Consider the following 21344-nt stretch of genomic DNA (forward strand, 5'->3'; position numbering starts at 1 on the left):
GAAAAGAATATGTCTTATCCTGAACTAGTAAGTTTTTTCTGAGAGTTTGGAATTTTGGCACATACTAGACAGAAGGCAGCTATATGACAAGCTCCTAATAAAAATGTGAGTACTGAGTATCTAATGAGATTCCCTGGGTGGACATACTGCACACGCATATTTGTATTGCTGGGGGTAATACACTCTGCATTAACTCTTATAGGAGGGAGAGAGGATATAGTAGCTTATTTAATTTCTATTTCTCTAGCTTCTTAAACATATGAATTGCAGCTATAATAAGTGTTTCATATTCTCATTTAGAAACTTGTCATGTTATTTCTGGCTCAGCTCCTCTTGGCTGATTTTGATATCCACTTTGTGTTTTATTTCCCTTCTTCTTAGCACGCCTAATAATATTTGAATTTCACATTAATTTTAGGAACAGCTTGTAATTTATGCAAAAAATAAAGGTGGAATTTTGATAGATGTTAATTTTTTCCAGCTTTTGATAAATAAAAATTGTATAATATAAGGCATTTAATGTGATGTTTTGATACACGAACACATTGTGAAATGATTGCCACAATCTCTCGCCTCACACAGTTACCGTTTTTGTGTGTGTGGTGAAAACATTTTAGATCTACTCTCTTATAAAAACTCCAAGAATAAAATACAGTATTATTGACCAGAGTAGTATTGCTATTTTAACGGCATTAAGACTTAGCACATGCTTTCTGCACATTGCTAGCTAGTTTTCCCAACACCATTTATTAAACATGGAGTCCTTTCCCCATTGCTTCTTTTTGCTGGGTTTGTCAAAGATCAGATGGTTGTAGATGTGTGGTGTTTCTTCTGGGGTCTCTGTTCTGTTCCGTTGTTCTATGTCTCTGTGTTTTGGTACCAGCACCATGCTGTTTTGATTACTGTAGCCTTGTAGTATAGTTTGAAATCTGGCAGAGTGATGCCTCTGGTTTTGTTCTTTTTGCTTAGGATTGTCTTGGCTATGCAGGGTCTCTTGTGATTCCATATGAAGTTTAAGTGTTTTTTTCCAGTTCTGTGAAGAAGGTCATTGGTAGCTTGATGGGGATAGCATTGAATCTTTAAATTACTTTGGGCAGTATGGCCATTTTCACGATATTGATTCTTCCTAACCATGAGCATGGAATGTTTCTCCATCTGTTTGTGTCCTCTCTTATTTTGTTGAGCAGTGGTTTGTAGTTCCCCTTGAAGAGGTCTTTTACATCCTTTGTTAGTTGTATTCCTAGGTATTTTATTCTCTTCATAGCAATTGTGAATGGCAGTTCACTCTTGAATGGGCTGTCTGTCTGTTATTGGTATATAGGACTGCTTGTGATTTTTGCACATTGATTTTGTATCCTGAGACTTTGCTGAAGTTGCTTATCAGTTTGAGAAGGTTTTGGGCTTAGACGATGGGGTCTTCTAGATATACAATCATGTCATCTGCAAATAGAGACAGTTTGACTTCCTCCTTTCCTGTTTGAATAGCCTTTATTTCTTTTTCTTGCCTGATGGCTCTGGCTAGAACTTCCAATACGATGTTGAATAGCAGTGGTGAGAAAGGGCATCCTTGTCTAGTGCCTGATTTCAAAGGGAATTCTTCCAGCTTTTGCCAGTTCAGTATGATATTGGCTGTAGGTTTGTCATAAATAGTTTTTATTATTTTGAGATACTTTCCTTCAATACCTAGTTTATTAAGGGTTATTAGCATAAAGGGCTGTTGAATTTTGTCAAAGGCCTTCTCTGTATCTATGGAGATTATCATGTGGTTTTTGTCTTTGGTTCCGTTTATGTGATGGATTACATTTATGGATTTGCATATGTTGAACCAGCCTTGAATCCCCGGGATGAAACCTACTTGATCATGGTGATAAGCTTCTTGATGTGCTGTTGCAATCTGTTTGCCAGTATTTTATTTAAGATTTTTGTGTCGATGTTCATCATGGATATTCGCCTGAAGTTTTCTTTTGTAGTTGAGTCTCTGCCTGGTTTTGGTATCAGGATGATGTTGGTCTCATAAAATGAGTTAGGGAGAGGCTGGGTGCAGTGGCTCACGCCTGTAATCCCAGCACTTTGGGAGGCCGAGGCGGGTGGATCACGAGGTCAAGAGATCGAGACCATCCTGGTCAACATGGTGAAACCCCGTCTCTACTAAAGATACAAAAAGTCAGCTGGACATGGTGGCACATGCCTGTAATCCCAGCTGTTCAGGAGGCTGAGGCAGGAGAATTGCCTGAACCCAGGAGGCGGAGGTTGCAGTGAGCCGAGATCGCGCCATTGCACTCCAGCCTGGGTAACAAGAGCGAAACTCCGTCTCAAAAAAAAAAAAAATTCAGTTAAGGAGGAACATAACACGTTTTTCCATTTATGTAGATCTTCTTTAATTTCTTTCAACAATGTTTGTAGTTTTCCATTTACAAATGTGCATTACATTGCATGTTTTTGGTTAAATTTATTATTAATATTTTATTTTCTATTGTAAGTAGAATAGTTTTCTTAGTTTTATTTTTGGATTGTTAATTGATACAATACAGAAATGCAACTGATTTTTAAACATTGGTTTCGATGTGAAATAGGTTAGCTAATTACCAATAGTTTCTGAGATCAGACGAAATCACACATGTGCAGGGTGGTATGACCATAGTGACAAATTACCAATACCAAGGAAGGACTCCCATTGCATGGAGGATAACAAAGGTCATTGCTATGCCAACCGCCAGTAGCAGGATCCAAATGCTTCTGCTTACTCCATCCTGGGCTGTAACTTTACTATTGGCCCACATTCAGTAAAGGGACAACAGAAGCCCAGGATCCACAGTGCGCTGGTCAGCCAAGGCTCTGGAAAGCTGCCCAGGGTGGATGGAGTCCTGACTGAGCATGCCACACTTGGACTGCAGCTGGGAGATCTCAAAATGCAACTTTCCTTGAGTTAACTCAGAGGACGTATGAGTTGCCGGGCTAAAGCACTGAGGGGCATCCTGCTTCTGGGATAAAGAATGAAGCTCAGGCTGTCCTGAACAATTCTTCTCTATCTCAAGATGTTCTATTCCCTAGGAGGGCAAATAACAAAACATGGGCTATCTGGCACTTTCTCCCTGTCTCAGGATATTGCATTCTCACACATGTTTCCATCTTATTCTGAGATCCACATATCTTATTCTGAGATCTACAAGCAGGAAGATGGAGGAAGACTAGGTTAGCCAAGGCTATCCAGAAACTGACCGACACTTGGACCTTGCAGTGTTGCTGAATTTGGTTATTAGCTCTAAAAGATTTGTTTTTTGATATTTTGGAGTTTTCTTTATACAGGATAGTATCATCTACAGATACAGATAGTTTTACTTCTTGCTTTTCAAGTTAGATGACTTTTCCTTTCCTGCCTAATTTACCTGGCTAAAACATCTGATACAATATTGAATGAAAGTGGCAAGGGCAGGTGTTCGTGTTTTGTTCCTGATATTGGGAGAAAGCATCCCGTTTTTCACCAGTAAGTATGATATTAGCCCTGGGTTTTTCTTAGATTCCTTTCATCAGATTTAGTAAGTTTCATTCGATTCCTATATTGTTGACAGTTTTATCATGAAACAATGTTGGATTTTTTCAAGTATTTTCTCTATGTCTACTGAGATAATTATGTCTTTTTTTCCATTTATTCAATTAATATTATGTGTTATGTTTATTTTTTATGTTGAACCAAACTTGACTTTCTAATCTTGTTTGATCATTGTTTCTAATCTTTTAAATGTGTTGCTGAATTAATTTAGTTGGCTAGTATTTGTTGTTAGAATTCACCAAAAAGTCATTTCATCTTGGGTTTTTCTCTGTGAAATAGTTTTAAAATTACTAATTTACTCTTCTGTCATAAGTGTTATAATATTGTCTATTTCTTCTTGGATTAGTTTAGGTGGTTCATGTCTTTCTATAAATGTATCTATTTCATTTAATTATCTAATTTGTTACCATACAATTGTGCATAGTATCTTCATAAAAGATTTATATCTGTAAGGCTGATAGTAATGTTCCTATTTTCACTCTTGATTTCAGTCATTTGAGTCTGTTCTGTTTTTGTCAATCTTACTGAAGATTTGCTGTTCTGTTGTCCTCTCCAAAATGTCACATATTTGGTTTAATTTCCTCTGTTGTTTATCTATTATTTATGTCATTTATTTCCACTTTAAAATTTACTTTTTCTTTCTTTCTGCTAATTTCGTGTTGTGTTTGCTCTTCTTTTTGTGGATGGTGAAAGGTTTATTTTAGATCTTTATTGTGTTGTTGCATAAGTGTTTAAAGCTATAGATTTTCTTCTAAGTACTACTTTTGATATTCCCCATAAGTTTTAGTATCTTGTGCCTTTATTTTCATTAATCTCAGGTATTTTTAAATTTTCTGTGTGATTTCTCTCTGACCTATTGTTTATTATGTATGGTGTTTAACTTTCACATATTTGTGACTGTGAAAATTATTTGGTCATTGGTTTCTAATTTCTTTACATTGTAGTCAGAGAACAACATACTCTTGTACAATTTTATCATCATTTTAAATTTATTTTGACCTTTTTATGGCCTAACATATGATATATCATAGTGAGTGTTTCATGTGTACCTGAGAAGGATGTGTATTCTGCTGTTGCTGGGTGGAGTGATCTTCAGACTTCTGTTGAGTCTAGTCAACTTACAGCATTGTGTAAGTCTTCAATTTTGTTATTGATCCCTGTCTTCTTGTTCAATGAACCATTGAAAATGAGGTATTGCAGTCTTATTATTGTGAAATGCCTACTTTTTTTTCAATTTTGACTTTGTGTACTTGTAGCTTTCTTTTTAAGTACATATGTCTTATATTATTTGTGCTTCTTGGTGGCTTAACTATTTTATCATTAAAAATGTCTTTCAGTTTGGTGCAGTGGTTCATGCTGGTAATCCTGGAACTTTGGGAGGCCCGATCTGGTGGATCACTTGAGCCCAGGAATTCAAAACCAGGCTGGGAAACATGGTGAAACCCCATCTTTACCAAAAAATGCAAAAATTAGCTGGGCATGGTGGCTTGCAGCTGTAGCCCCAGCTACTTCAGAGGCTGAGGTAAGCGGATCCCTTAAGCCCTGGAGTTCAAAGCTGCAGTGAGCCAAGATTGCACCACTGCACTCTAGGCTGGATACCAGAGCAAGATCTTAAAATAAAATAAAATAAAATAAAATAAAATAATATTTCTTTGTTTCTAGTGACAAATTTTGTCTTACATTATACTAACGTTAGACAAAATATATTTTGTCTAACATTAGTATAGTCACTCCAGTTCTCTTTTGATGAGTTTCCATGGTATAACTTTTTATCTATTTGTTTACCATCAAACTATTTGTATATTTGATTATAAAGTGCATTTATTGTGGTAAATGTTTTGTTGAGCCATGTTTGTTAGGTATTTCAGCAATATTTGCCTTTTAATTGGAGAGCTTAAATAATTTACATTCTATGTGATTACCAGTAAGTAGAATTTATGTCTATCTTTTTTCTATTTGCTTTCTATATGTCTTACACCCCTTTTCTCTCTATTCTTCTACCATTGTTTTCTTGTTTTCAGTAGATATCTTTTATGGTATCATTTTAATTCATTTTTATAATATGTATTTTTTGAGATTTTCCTCAGTGATTGCCTTGGAGATTATAAATAATATTTTTAACTCATTACAATTTAGTTTAGATAAATACCTCCTAAATTTTCATAGTATGGAGAAAGTTTTCCCCTAGATAAGCTCCGCTTTCTCCCCTCCGTATGTTATTGTTATACAAATTACATCTTTACACGTGTGTTTACATCAGAACAGATTTAAGATTATACATTCAGGCAGCTGTCTTTTAAATTACATAGGGCAAAAATACAAGTCAAACAAAAGTTATATTTATACCCTCTAATTTTGCCTATGTAGTTACCAGTAAGATGCACCTTATTTCTACATGTGTTTTCCCCTTACTGTTTAGTGTTCTTTCCTTTCAACCTGAAAGTCTCTCCTCTGAATTTCCTATAGGGAAATTTTTTCAGGGAAAAATTTTTATTTTTAATTTATTTTAGTTTATTTGCAAGTGTCGTAATTTCTCCTTCAATTTTGAAGAGTAGTTTTCTAGATAGAACATTGTTTGTTGACAGCTTTATTTATTAGTAATTTAAATGTGTCACCCCACTGCTTTCTGACTGCTGCGGTTTCTTAGGATAAATCAACATTTGATTTTATTGAGGACCCTTTATATGTCACTTTTCTTTTACTGCTTTCACTATTTTCTTGTCTCAGGCTTTCAGTTGTTTGATTGTCATACTTATAGGTTTAGATTTCTTTCAAATTTTCCTAATTAATTTGTTGAATTTCTTGGAAGTGTAGATTAACATTGCTCATGCAAGTTTGGAAGTTGCCATTATTTCTCTGAATATCCATCCTTTCTGTTCCCTTATATTTTTTCACTCCTTCCGGATCCCTATGATATGTATATGGTACTGCTGATTCTATAAATCTCTTTCTCTTCTTTTATTTATTTTTCTTGCACTTTTCTGTTCCTCAGGTTGGATAATCACAATTAATGTATCTTCATGTTTTCCAATTCTTCATTTTGCTTACTGAAAGCCAATGCTGAGTCCCACCAGTAAATTTTTTACTTGAACAACTGTATCTCTCAAATTTAGAATTTTTATTTGGTTCTGTTTATGGGATCATGGAAGTCAGAAAGCAAAAAACACATTTAAAATACTAATAAATATAGTTGGTTTAGTTTCTGTCTCTTTACTAATGATATTCTCTGTTTAGGTAAGACATCATTCTGTTACTTTCCCCTAGTTCTGTAGAACGTATACTTTCACTCTGTGAACATACTTAAAATAGCTAATTTAAATGTTTGTCTAGTAATGTCAATATCTCATATTCTTGAGTGAAGTGACTATTGTTATTAATCAATTCTTTTTCCTTCATATAGGCCATAGTTTAAAAAAAGTTTTTTATATCTCCTTAAAAAACTGGACATTTAAAATGACATAATGATTCCATTCCAGAAATAATAGTCTTTCTTTTCTCTTTGGTTGGTTTTTGTTGCTGTTTGCTGTAGCTTTGTTTGTTTAGTAAATTTTGTTATCTAATTCTGTAATGTCTGCATTCTTTGGCATGAGTAGTCATTGATGTATCTATTCATTTAGCTTAGTGTTTAGTTATTGACTAGGCAGAAATACGCCTACATTTCTGGAACCATTAAGCCTCTCAGTCTTGGCTGAGAGGCTTTGTGTGCATGTTTGGGTATGCTTTCAGCATTCAGCTAGGCATCTTACAGCCCCATCTTAGCTTTCACTTCCTCCCTGTGCAAAGTCACAAGGTCAGCCAGAGGTGACAGCTTAGGATGTTTTCAGGCCTTCTTTTGAGAACACCATGTACACCAGCCTGGGAATGCACACAGCCCTATGCATGCATGTGACCTGCTAGATTTCTAAGATTACATCAGAGCTTTTAAAATGAGCATCTCATTCCCAATATTTTCTCCTAAGCTTTTGGTTACTGTATCATTTGCCCAGACTGCTATCTGCCATCTGAGGCAGCGATGAAGTTAAAATATTTCCCGTAAATGATTTTGACAAATGCTCCCTTTAAAGAGATTTTCACACCTGGTAAGTGCCATGTCAAGTCAAATACAGATAACCTTGAAAGTGGGTCTTCCTCCGAACCATCAGACAGGTCAAATGATGGCAATTCTTTGTAAATGAGGCTCTGAAAGACCTCCAGCTGCCTCCTGCTTCCTTTTGCTTCTTTCCAGGTTGGTCTTGCTGTACCAGGAATGTGATCTATTATTTTTCAAGGATACTGGGGTGGTGGAGAAGGGGTAATATGAGTAGAGTAAGCTAAAATGCCAAAAAGCTCACTCTTAATATTGAGATTCAGCTTGTCTAAATGCTCCTCTGCTGTAAAACTTTGGTTAATTTCTAGAATCCTAAAAAAGTTTATTTTGATTTTTCTCCTAGTTTTCTTTTGATTTATGAAGGAAAAAATGTTCAAAAGTCCCAATTTCATCATTTTTCTTGACATTCTATTCCTCGTAATTTTTTATTGGATGGCAGACCCAGAATTTTACTTGTTGAGTACCGGATATTTTTGCTTCTCTGTGATATTCGTTAGCTTTGATTTTTATGCAGTACAACTTCTTAAAACAATTTTGATCTTTGTCAGTCTTTATTTTAAGCACTGGTTAAATGAGGTCAGAGCAGTGTTTATTCTAGTGTTCCCTTTTCCTCAATACTAGGACAATCTCTTCTTAGTACTCTGCTGACTACCCTATGAACCATAAGGTGTTTAAAAATTTGAATATGCTTGTGTTATCAACAGGGCAACTCAGCTCTGTGTAAACTTCATGTACAGTTCTTTTTATCATTTTTGCAATTTCTTTCCTCCTTGGATATTTTCCTCACATGCATGTGTTTGCCAATATTCAGGTGATGAGTTAGGGGGATTGTTTGAATATCTTCAGTTTTTGAGATCTCAGGGCTCCCAATTCCTCATTTGATGGAGTCTTGTAGGCTCTTACTGGATTCTCCCTCTCTTCATAAGATCTGTAAACTTTATCAGTTTGTAAGCTGGGAAAACTGTAGCACTTCATTATTTAGTTTCTCTTTTTGTAGATATCACTGTCCTTCTTTGACTGTTGTTCAATATTTTAGTGCCATTAAAGTATATATTTTCTCTTATTTTGGTAGTTTTAGATTACAGGGTAACTCTAGCTTTTCTTATTACTTCTTGACTAGAAAAAAGCAGTCCTAGATATGGTTTTAAATTTGGGTATGCTTGTCCTGTGCTCTGTTAAATCCTTTCTTTCTTACAATATTGCTCATCACCTTCAAGCCATTAAAAAGAATTTTTGTGTGAGGCAGAAGTCTTCAATTACTTGAGAGAGGATCTTTAATAGAAAGTAACTGATAGTTATGCTCAGGGGTTTTATCTCTGCCTAAAACTACATTTTCAACTACCGTTATTCATGCCCCATTAAACATCCAGGAACAGTTTTTCATACTCTGTACCTTCAAGGTCTGACATTATGGCCAACTATATTTCAGAATATATGCAATGTATATGTATGTTGGCAAAAATATATTTCTTTTCAATTCTGTGTAGATTTTATTTGTTTAACTCTTTTGACTTGAAAGAGAAAGCAAAAATGGCTAATCGAAAATTCTGATGTTTTTCTGCCACTTTCTTTGAAACTACTGTTATCTTTTATCAAGGGATACTTTCCCTCTTCTAAGATCAATGTTTTCACCAATGACTATCCTCCTCCATGGCTAGCAATCAGATTTGAAATATTAAGAAAGACAAAGAGAATAAACAGTGGATAATATTTTAAAGTGTGACAAATTGATGAAATTAGCCACAGAATTTAAAATTAGTAAGAGTAGACTAGCTCAGTGAAATATATGAAGAACTCAGTGACATCAGGATGGTTCAGGCAATGCCAAAGTCTTGAATCAAATGAGAGCAAGTGCTATATCGCTATAGAAGACTTACTTAGATTAGGTGGTTGTGATACTAATTTGTTCTTATTTTGCTTACTACAACCATGACTAAATCTTAAACATTTATTCTTATCAATTATAATTTATTTTATCTTCTGATACCTGCATTTCTTCTAGGATTTTTTTCAACTATGTTATTTAAAATACATATTTTTTTTCTCTACACCTCCTCTAAATCATCCACAGTAGTATATAGGAAAAAAGTTAGAAATTATTCTGAAGAAATTTTACTTGATGTCATTGTCTTAAAAATATTTCCAGTTTGGACAGTGGTAGGAGAAGATGGCAGAACAATTTTCCCTCCTTGTCAGGACATTAACAACTATCTACACAAAAAAGCACCTTTATAAGAACAAAAAATCAGCTAAGCACTAACAGTACCTGGTTTTAACTTCATATCACCGAAAGAAGCACTGAAGAGGTAAGAGAAACAGTTTGAATTGCTCATGCCACTCCTCCCCAACCCCGGCAGTGGGGGCATGGTGTGGAGAGTGATTGATTCTGTGTGCTGGGGAGAGGCAGAGCATAGCAATCACGAGGCGTTGAACTCAGTGCTGCTGTATTATAACAGAAAACAAAACCTGACCAAACTCAGCAGACACCAACCTACAGAGGAAGCATTTAGACCAGGCCTAGCCAGAGGTGAATCACCGATTCCAGCAGTTAGATATTTAGTTCTGGCAAGCCTTCTCAGTGCAGGATAAAATGCTCTGGGAACCTAAATCATCTTGAAAAACAGTCTAGCCACAAGGATGGCAAGTCATAGGTGAGTCCTAGTGCTGAACTGTGCCCAGAGCCAGAGGACTGGTGAGGGGGTGGGCATGCAACCTACCGAGACACCACCCAGGGTGGTCTAGGGAGTGATGGCATCACCCCTCCCCAAACCAGGCTGCACAGCTCACAGCTCCAAAACAGACCCCTTACTTCTGCTTGAAAAGAGAAGACGGAGGAGTGAGGAGGACCCTGTCTTGCATCTCAGATACCAGCTCAGTCACAGTAGGATAGAGCACTTGTCACAACTGCGAGGCCCCCCTTTCTAGGTCCTGCCTCCTGGATGACATTTCTAGATATTCCCTGAGACAGAAGGGAACTCACTGCCTTGAAGGAAAGGACCCAGTCTTGGCAGGATTTATCACCTGCTGACTGAATAGCCCTTGGGCTCTAAATAACCAGCCGCAATAGCCAGGTCCTATGTGAAGGGCTTTGGGTGAGACCCTGAGACTTGCTGGGTTCAGGTGAGACTCAACAAATTCCCAGCTGTGGAGGCTATAGAGGAGGCTCCTTTTGCTTCAGAAAAGTGGAGAGAAACGTAAAGGGGACTTTGTCTTGCACCTTAGATAGCAGCTCAGCTACAAAGGGTGAGCACAAGTAGGCTTTTGGGGTCCCAGATTCCAGGACTTAGCTCTTGGATGGCATTTCTGGATCTGCCCTAGGCTGGGGGTGGCAGTGGGGGCACTTCCATGAAGGGTGAGTCCTAGGCCAGGCAGCATTCACCACAAGCTGACTTAGGAGCCACTGTGCCTTAAGGGAACATCAGCAGTAGTTTGGTCATACTCCCCATGGGCCCGTGGTGGTGGTGGCCATGGGGTGAGGCTTCTCTGTCAATGGGATGGGATGGCAAAAGAAGAGTGGGAAGGGCTGTCTTGTGGTTTGAGTGCCAGCTCAGCCACAGTAAAATAGAACATGAGGTAGAGATTGGACTTAATCTGCACTACAGACCAAATGGATCTAACAGATATTTACATGACATTTCATTCAAAAGTTGCAGAATACATGTTTGTTTCCTTGGCACTTGGATTATTCTCAAGGATATACCATATATTAAGTCACAGAACAAGTCTCAAAAAATCGATATAATATTAAACATCTTCTTGGACTACAATGGAATAAAACCAGACATCAATAACAAGAGGAACTTCAGAAACTATACAAATACATGGAAATTAAACAATATGCTTCTGAATGAACAGTAGGTCAAGGAAGAAATTAAGAATTAAGTTGAAAATTTCTTGAAATAAACATTAATGGAAACACAACATACCAAACTCTTGAGATACAGCTATAAGTGCCTACATCAAAAAAGAAGAAAAACTTCAAGTAAACACCCTACTGATGCATTTTAAAGAACTAGAAAAGCAAGAGAAAATCAAGCACCAAAGTAGTAGAAGAAAAGAAACAATGAAGATCAGAGGAGAAATAAATGAAATTGAAATGAAAAAGATCAATACAACAAAAAGTTGGCTTTTTGAAAAGTTAAGCAAATTGACAAATCTTTAGCTAGACTAAAAAAAGAGAGAAGATGCAAATAAATAAAATCAGAGATCAAAAATAACACAAGTGGTAGTGCAGAAATTCACAGGATCATTGGGAGCTACTATGAGCAACTACAGGACAATAAATTGGAAAATCTAGAATAAATGGACAAATTTCTAGACACATACAACCTACCAAGATTGAATCATGAAGAAATCTAAAATCTGAACAGACCAATTACAAGTAACAAGATCAAAGCTGTAATAAAAAGTCTCCCAGTAAAGAGAAACCCAGGACTTAATAGCACTACTGCTGAATTCTACCTAAGATGTAAAGAACTAATAGCAATCATACTCTATTCTGAGAAAGAGAGGAGGAGGGAATACTTCCAAACTCATTTTATGAGGCAAGTATTACCCTGATACCAAAACCAGACAAAGACATTGAGAAATAAAACTACAGGCCAATTTCTCTGATGAATATTGATGCAACAGTTCTCAAAAAAAATATGCTAGTAACCCAAATTTAACAATATGTTAAAATGATCATTCTTCATGAACAAGTGAGATTTATCCCTGGGATCCAGGGATGGTTCAGCATATGTAAATCAATCAATATGATACATCATATGAACACAATGAAAGACATCAACCGTATGATCATTTCAATTGGTGTTGAAAAAGCATGTGATACAAATCAATATCCCTTAATGATAAAAACCCTAAAAAACTGGGTATATAGAGAACATATCTAAACATAATAAAAGCTATATATGACAGACCCACAGCTAGTATCATACATAATAGGGAGAAATTGAAAGGAGATCTGGAACATGACAAGGATGTCCACTGTTGCCACTGTTATTCAGCATAGTGCTGGAAGTCCCAGCTAGATCAATCAGACAAGAGAAAGATATAAAGAGCATCCAAGTTGGAAAGGAATAAGTCAAATTATCCTTGTTTGCTGATTTTATGATCTTATATTTGGAAAAACCTAAAGACTCCATAAAAAACTATCAGAACTGATAAAAATTTAAGTAAAGTGGCAAGATATAAAATTAGCATACAAAAATTATAGCATTTCTATAAGCCAACAGTGAGCAATGTGATAAAGAACTCAAAAAAGTAATCCTATTTACAACAGCCATCTATAAAGTTAAATACCTACGAATTAACCAAAGAAGTGAAAGTTCTCAATCCAGATCCAGGATGGCCATTTAGGAACACCTCAGGATTGCAGCTCCCAGTGAAAGTGCAGAGGGTGAGTGGACGCTGCATTTCCAGATGGATTTTTATTGCCCACAGACCAGGAGATTCCCAGGCGGAGGAGCCCCATGTGCTGCCAGTGCGACTGTTTTGGCAGGCCTGGCCGTTTGTTCCCCACGGCTGTTTTGGCCCATGCAGCTGCTTTGTGGTGCCCTGGCATGGCTGTTCTCCGTACAAAATACACTGGTCTGGATGCCCTTTTAGCTGGTGATTGGAGCCCAGGGAAGGTGCAGTCACCCATTCATCTGACTAAAAAGGGATCTGAAACAGGGAGGCAGACCAGGAGATTCCCGGGCAAAAAAAAAAAAAAAAAGCACCACGAATCTCAGCATCACTGTTTAAGCCAGTGCAGTGAGTCGCCATAGGGGAAATCACAAAGATCCTGGTGCCTTTCCAACAGGCGACTGGAATACCTGGGAGAGAGTTGACCAGTCAACTAAAAAACAAAAGGCTCTGAGGCAGAGATCCAGGCCGTCAGGCTCAGCTGGTTCCACCCCTACAAAAGAACAGCAATCAGAAACTCTTTGGACTGAGAGTTTCACAGCAAGGACAGCTGAACCCGGGATGGTCCAGCTCTGTGGGGGAGGGGCGTCTGCCATTGCTGAGGAACTCCACCACTATGGAGGCAGTTCACCATTGCTGAGGCAACCCGCCATTGCCAAGGCAACCTGCCATTACAGCGAGAGTCCGCTATTACAGAGGCGGACCACCAATGCTGAGACAGTTCTAACTATACCCATATAAACAAGACTGCAGGGAAGTTCACACAACAGCTGGGCAGAGCCCACAGCAGCTCAGCAAAGCCTCTGCAGGCAGACAGTGACTAGGCTGCCTCATTGCTGCACAGGGCAGCCCTGAAAAAAAGGCAGCAGCACAATGGAAACTCAAAAGCCCTAACTCCCTGGGACATAGCACCAGGGGGAAAAAAAAGGTGTTTATGAGTTCTGCTGCAGCAGACCTAAACGTACCTGCCCAGCAGCCCTGAATGAAAAACGGAGCTCACAACTCAGCACTTGAGCTCATGTAAAGGACAGACTGTCTCCTCAAGCAGCTCCCTGACCCCTGTATATCCAAAGAGCCACCTCATAAAGGAGAGATCAGACTGACATTTAGCGGGTATCCTTCTGGCACAAAGATAGCAGAAAAAGAAACTGGTAGCAACCCTTACTGTTCTGCAGCTGCTGCAGGTGATTCCCAGGCAAGCAGGGCCTGGAGTGGACCTCAGCAGCCCTACAGCAGAGGGGCCAGACTGTTAGAAGGAAAACTAAGAAAGAGAAATAATTTCATTATCAACAAATTGGACGTCCACTCAGAGACCCAATCTGAAAGTCAGCAACTACAAAGACAACAGGTGGATAAATCCACAAAGATGGGAAGAAACCAGTGAAAAAGAATGAAAACACCTGAAACCAGATCACCTCCCCTTCTACAAGGGATCACAACTCCTCACCAGCAAGGAAACAAGGCTAGATGGAGAAGGAATGTGATGAAATGACAGAATCAGACTTCAGAAGGTGGGTAATAAGGAACTTCCATGAGCTAAAAGAACATGCTCTAACCCAATGCAAAGAAACTAAGAATCTTGAAAAAAGATTTGATGAAATGCTAATGAGAATGGACAAATTAGAGAGGAATATAAGTGAATTGATGGAGCTGAAAACACAACAACTTCGTGAAGCATGCAGATGTTTCAACAGCTGAATTGACCAAGCAGAAGAAAGGATATCAGAGGTCGAAGATCAACTCAATGAAATAAAATGAGAAGGCAAGATTAGAGAAAAAGGGAAAAAAAAGAACAAAGTCTCCAAGAAATGTGGGACTATGTTAAAAGACCTAATATATGTATGATAGGTGTGCCTGAATGTGACGAAGAGAATGAATCGAAGCTGGAAAACACTCTTCAGGATATTATCCAGGAAAACTTCCCCAACCTAGCAAGGCAGGCCAGTATTCAAGTCCAGGAAATACAGAAACACCACAAAGATATCCCTCATGAAGAGCAACCCCAAGGCACATAATCGTCAGATTCACCAGGGTTGAAATGAAGTAGAAAATGCTAAGGGCAGCCAAAGAGAAAGGTCGGGTTACCCACAAAGGGAAGCCCATCAGACTCACGGAAGATCTCTCAGCAGAAACCCTACAAGCCAGAAGAGAGTGGGGGCCAATATTTAACATCCTCAAAGAAAAGAACTTTCAATCCAGAATTACATATCCAGCCAAACTAAGCTTCAAAAGTGAAGGAAAAATAAAATCCTTTGTGAACAAGCAAGTACTCAGAGATGTGATCATCATGAGGCAAGCTTTACAGGAGCTCCTGAAAGAGGCTCTGCACATAGAAAGGAACAACCAGTACCAACCACTCCAAAAATAAACCAAATGGTAAAGAGCATCAACACAATGAAGAATCCATATCAACTAATGGGCAAAACAGCCAGCTAGCATCAAAATGGCAGTATCAAATTCACACATAACAATATTAACCCTAAATGTAAATGGACTAAATGCCCCAATCAAAAGACACAGACTGGCAAATTGGATAACAAGCCAAAATCCATCAGTGTGCTTATCCAGGAAACCCATCTCACATGCAAGGATACACAAAGGCTCAAAGTAAAGGGATGGAGGAAGATTTACCATTCAAATGGAGAGCAAAAAAAAGCAGGGGCTGCAATTCTTGTCTCTGATAAAATAGACTTTAAAGCAACAAAGATCAAAAGAGACAAAGAAGGACATTACATAATGGTAAAAGGATCAATGAAACAAGAAGAGCTAAGGATCCTGAATATATAGGCACTCAATACAGGAGCACCCAGATACATAAGGCGAGTTCTTAATGACTTACAAAGAGACTTAGACTCCCACACAATAATAGTGGGAGACTTTAACACCACATTGTCAATATTAGACAGATCAGCCAGACAGAAAATTAACAAGGATATCCAGGACTTGAACTCAGACCTGGAACAAGCAAACCTAACAGACATTTACAGAACTCTCCAGCCCAAATCCAAAGAATATACATTCTTCTCAGCACCACATCACACCTACTCTAAAATTGACCATATAATTGGAAGCAAATCACTCCTCAGCAAATGCAAAAGAAAAGAAATCATAACAAACAGCCTCTCAGACCACAGTGCGATCAAGTTAGAACTCAGAATTCAGAAACTAACTCAGAACCGCACAGCCTCATGGAAACTGAACAACTTGCTCTTGAATGTTGACACTATAAACAATGAAATGAAGACAGAAATAAAGATGTTCTTTGAAACCAATGAGAATGAAGACACAACATACCAGAACCTCTGGGACACATTTAAAGCAGTCTCTAGAGGAAAATATAAGCAGTGAGTGCCCACATGAGAAGCAAGGAGAGATCAAAAATTGACACCCTATCGTCAAAATGGAAAGAGCTAGAGGAGCAAGATTAAAAAAACTCAAAACCTAGCAGAAGACAGGAAATAACGAAAATCAGAGCAGAACTGAAGGAGATAGAGATGCAAAAAACCCTTCAAAAAATCAATAAATCCAGGAGCTGGTTTTTCGAAAAGATCAACAAAATAGACAGACCACTAGCCAGATTAATAAAAAAGAAAAGAGAGAATAACCAAATTGATGCAATAAAAAATGATAAAGGGGATATCACCACAGATTCCACAGAAATTCAAACCATCATCAGAGATTATTACAAACAACTCTATGCACATAAACTAGTAAACCTGGGAGAAATGGATGAATTCCTGGACACTTGCCTCCTCCCAAGCCTAAACCAGGAAGAAGTCGAAACCCTGAATAGACCAATAATAAGGTCTGAAGCTGAGGCAGCAATTAAGATCTTACCACCCAAAAAAGCCCAGGTCCAGATGGGTTCACAGCCGAATTCTACCAGATATACAAAAAGAAGCTGGTACCATTCCTTCTGAAACTATTCCAAATAATCCAAAAAGGGAGAATCCTTCCCAAATCGTTTTATGAGACCAACATCATCCTGATACCAAAACCCAGCAGAGACTCAACAAGAAAAGAAAACTTCAGGCCAATATCCATGATGAACATAGATGAAAAAATCTTCAATAAAATACTGGCAAGCCAATTTCAACAGCACATCAAAAAGCTTATCCACCATGATCAAGTAGGCTTCATCCCAGGGATGCAAGGCTGGTTCAACATATGCAAGTCCATAAACGTAATTCACCACATAAACAAAACCAAAGACAAAAACATATGATTATCTCAATTGATGCAGGGAAGGCCTTTGACAAAATTCAACAGCCCTTTACGCTAATAACCCTTAATAAACTAGGTATTGACGGAACGTATCTCAAAATAATAAAAGCTATTTATGACAAACCAACAGCCAATATCATACTGAATGGGCAAAAACTGGAAGCATTCCTTTTGAATTCTGGCACTAGACAAGGATGCCCTCTCTCACCACTCCTATTCAATATAGTACTGGAAGTTCTAGCCAGAGCAATCAGGCAAGAAAAAGAAATACAGGGTATTCAAATAGGAAAGGAGGGAGTCAAATTGTCTCTATTTGCAGACGACATGATTGTATATCTAGAAGACCCCATCATCTCAGCCCAAAGTCTCCTGAAACTGATAAGCAACTTCAGCAAAGTCTCAGGATACAAAATCAATGTTCAGAAATCACAAGCATTCCTCTACACCAATAACAGACTTAAAGACAGCCAAATCAAGAACAAACTTCCATTCACAATTGCAACAAAGAGAATAAAATACCTAGGAATACAACTAACAAGGAACGTAAAGGACCTCTTCAAGGAGAACTACAAACCACTGCTCAATGAAATAAGAGAGGACACAAACAGATGGAGAAACATTCCATGTTCATGGTTAGGAAGAATAAATATCATGAAAATGGCCATACTGCCCAAAGTAATTTACAGATTCAACACTATCCCCATCAAGCTACCAATGAACTTCTTCACAGAACTGGAAAAAACCACCTTAAACTTCATATGGAACCAAAAAAGAGTGCCCATAGCCAATCCAATTCTAAGCAAAAAGAACAAAGCAGGAGGCATCACACTACCAGACTTCAAACTATACTACAAGGCTACAGTAATCAAAACAGCATGATACTGGTACCAAAACAGAGATATAGGCCAATGGAACAGAACAGAGGCCTCGGAGGCAACACAACATGTCTACGACCATCCAATCTTTGACAAACCTGACAAAAACAAGCAATGGGGAAAGGATTCCCTGTTTAATAAATGGTGTTGGGAAAACTAGCCATGTGCAGAAAGCAGAAACTGGACCCCTTCCTTACACTTTACACTAAAATTAACTCCAGATGGATTAAAGACTTAAACATAAGACCTAACACCATAAAAACCCTAGAAGAAAATCTAGGCAAAACCATTCAGGACATAGGCATAGGCAAGGACTTCATGACCAAAACACAAAAAGCACTGGCAACAAAAGCCAAAATAGACAAATGGGACCTAATCAAACTCCACAGCTTCTGCACAGCAAAAGAAAGAGTCATTAGAGTGAATTGGCAACCAACAGAATGGGAAAAAATTTTTGCAGTTTACCCATCTGACAAAGGGCTGATATCCAGAATTTACAAAGAACTAAAACAGATTTACAAGAAAAAAAAACAAACAAGCCCATTCAAAAGTGGGCGAAGGATATGAACAGACATTTTACAAAAGAAGACATATATGAGGCCAACAGACATATGAAAAAATGCTCATCATCACTGGTCATTAGAGAAATGCAAATCAAAACTACATTGAGATACCATCTCATGCCAGTTAGAATGGCGATCATTAAAAAATCTGGAGACAACAGATGCTGGAGAGGATGTGGAGAAATAGGAACACTTTTATGCTGTTGGTGGGAGTGTAAATTAGTTCAACCATTGTGGAAGACAGTGTGGCGGTTCCTCAAGGACCTAGAAATAGAAATTCCATTTGACCCAGCAATCCCATTACTGGGTATATATCCAAAGGATTATAAATCATTCTACTATAAGGACACATGCACACAAATGTTCATTGCAGCACAGTTTACAATAGCAAAGACCTGGAACCAACCCAAATGCCTATGTATGATAGACTGGACAGGGAAAATGTGGCACATATACACCATGGAATATTATGCAGCCAGCAAAAACAATGAGTTTGTGTCCTTTGTAGGGACATGGATGAATCTGGAAGCCATCATTCTTGGCAAACTGACACAAGAGCAGAAAATCAAACCCCAGATGTTCTCACTCATAGGCGGGTGTTGAACAATGAGAACACATGGACACAGGGAGGGGAGCACTACACACTGGAGCCTGTTGGGGGAAATAGGGGAGGGACAGTGGGGGATGGGGAGTTGGGGGGATGGCATGGGGAGAAATGCCAGATATAGGTGACTGGGAGGAAGGCAGCAAATCACACTGTCACATGTATACCTATGCATCAATCTTGCATGTTCCTCACATGTACCCCAAAACCTAAAATTCAATAAAAAAAAAGAAAAAAGAAAGAAGTGAAAGTTCTCTATAATGAAAATTATAAGACATTGATGAAAGAAATTGAAGAGGACACACAAAAATGGGAGGCATATTTTATCTTCATGGATTGAAAGAATCAATATTGTTAAAATATCTATGCTACCTGAAGCAATCTACAGATTAAATGTAATTCCTATGAAAATACCAACAACATTCTTCATAGAAATAGAAAAAACAATCCTCAAATTTATGTGGAACCATAAAAGACCCAGAATAGTCAAAATATCCTAAACAAAAAGAACAAAACTGAGGAATCACATTACCTGACTTCAAAATATACTACTGAGACATAGTAAGCAAAACAGTATGGTACTAGCCTAAAAAACAGAGACATACATCAATGGAACAGAATAGAGAACTCCCAAACAAATACACACACTACAGTAAACTCATTTTTGACAAAAATGCCAAGAGCATATGCTGAGGAAAAGACAATCTCTTCAATAAACCGTGCTGGGAAAACTCTATATCCATATGCAGAGGAATGAAACTAGAGCTCTTTCTCTTGTCATGTACAAAATCAAATTGAAGTGGATTAAAGACTTAAATCTAAAACCTGAAACTATAAAACTACTACAAGAAAATATTGGTGAAACTCTTCAGGACACTGGCCTGGGCAAAAAATTTTGAGTAATGCCTTACAAGCACAGGCAACCAAAGCAAAAATGGACAAATAGGATCATGTCAAGTTAAAAAGCTTATGTACAGCAAAGGAAACAATAAAGTGAAAAGATAAGCCACAGAATGCAAGAAAATATTTGCAAACTAGCCATCTGACAAGCGATTAATAACCAGAATATATAAGGAGCTCAAGCAACTCAATAGGAAAAAAATCTATTAATCCTATTTAAAAACAGGCAGAAGATCTGAATAGACATTTCTCACAAGACATAAAAATGGCAGACAGACATGTAAAAATGTGCTCAACACCAATGATCATCAGAGGAACACAAATCAAAACTTCAGTTAGGACAAGTGTGGTGACTCATGCCTGTAATCCTAGCCCTTTTGGAGGCTGAGGCCGATGGATCACTTGAGGTCAGGTGTTTCTGAGACCAGGCTGAACAACATGCTGAAACGCTGTCTCAACAAAAAGCATTAAAAATTGGGCATGCTCCTATATTCCCATCTGCTCAGGAGGCTGAGGTAGGGGGATCCATTGAGCCCAGGAGGTCGAGGCTGCAATCGGCTGTTATCACACCCTTGCACTCTAGACTGGATGGCACAGCAAGACCCTGTCTCCAACAACAAAAACAACAACAACAACAATGATACCTTAAAAAACACCATCAGTGAGATATCATCTCACTCCAGTTAAAGTGGCTCATATCCAAATGACAGATAATAACAAATGCTTGCATGGTTCAACATATGCAAATCAATTACTATGATACATCATATGATGTATCCAAACTGTTTTCCGTAATGATTGTACTAATTTACATTCCCACCAACAGCATACAAGGGAGAAAAGGGAAACCTTGTATGCTATTGGTGGGAATGTAAATTAGTACAATCATTACGGAGAACAGTTTGGATACATCACATGATGTATCATAGTAATTGATTTGCATATGTTGAACCATGCTTGCATCCCAGGGATTTGCATCCCATCACGGAGAACAAAAAACTAAAAATAGAGCTACTGCATGATCCAGTAATCCCATTGCTGTGTATATACTGTAAAGAAAGGAAATCAGTATATTGAAGAGATACCAGCACTCTCATGTCTGTTTCAGCACTGTTCATAATAGTCAAGTTTCGGA

Source organism: Cebus imitator, unplaced genomic scaffold (genome assembly GCF_001604975.1).
Source record: "Cebus imitator isolate Cc_AM_T3 unplaced genomic scaffold, Cebus_imitator-1.0 Scaffold73, whole genome shotgun sequence".
Taxonomy (NCBI): Eukaryota; Metazoa; Chordata; class Mammalia; order Primates; family Cebidae; genus Cebus; species Cebus imitator.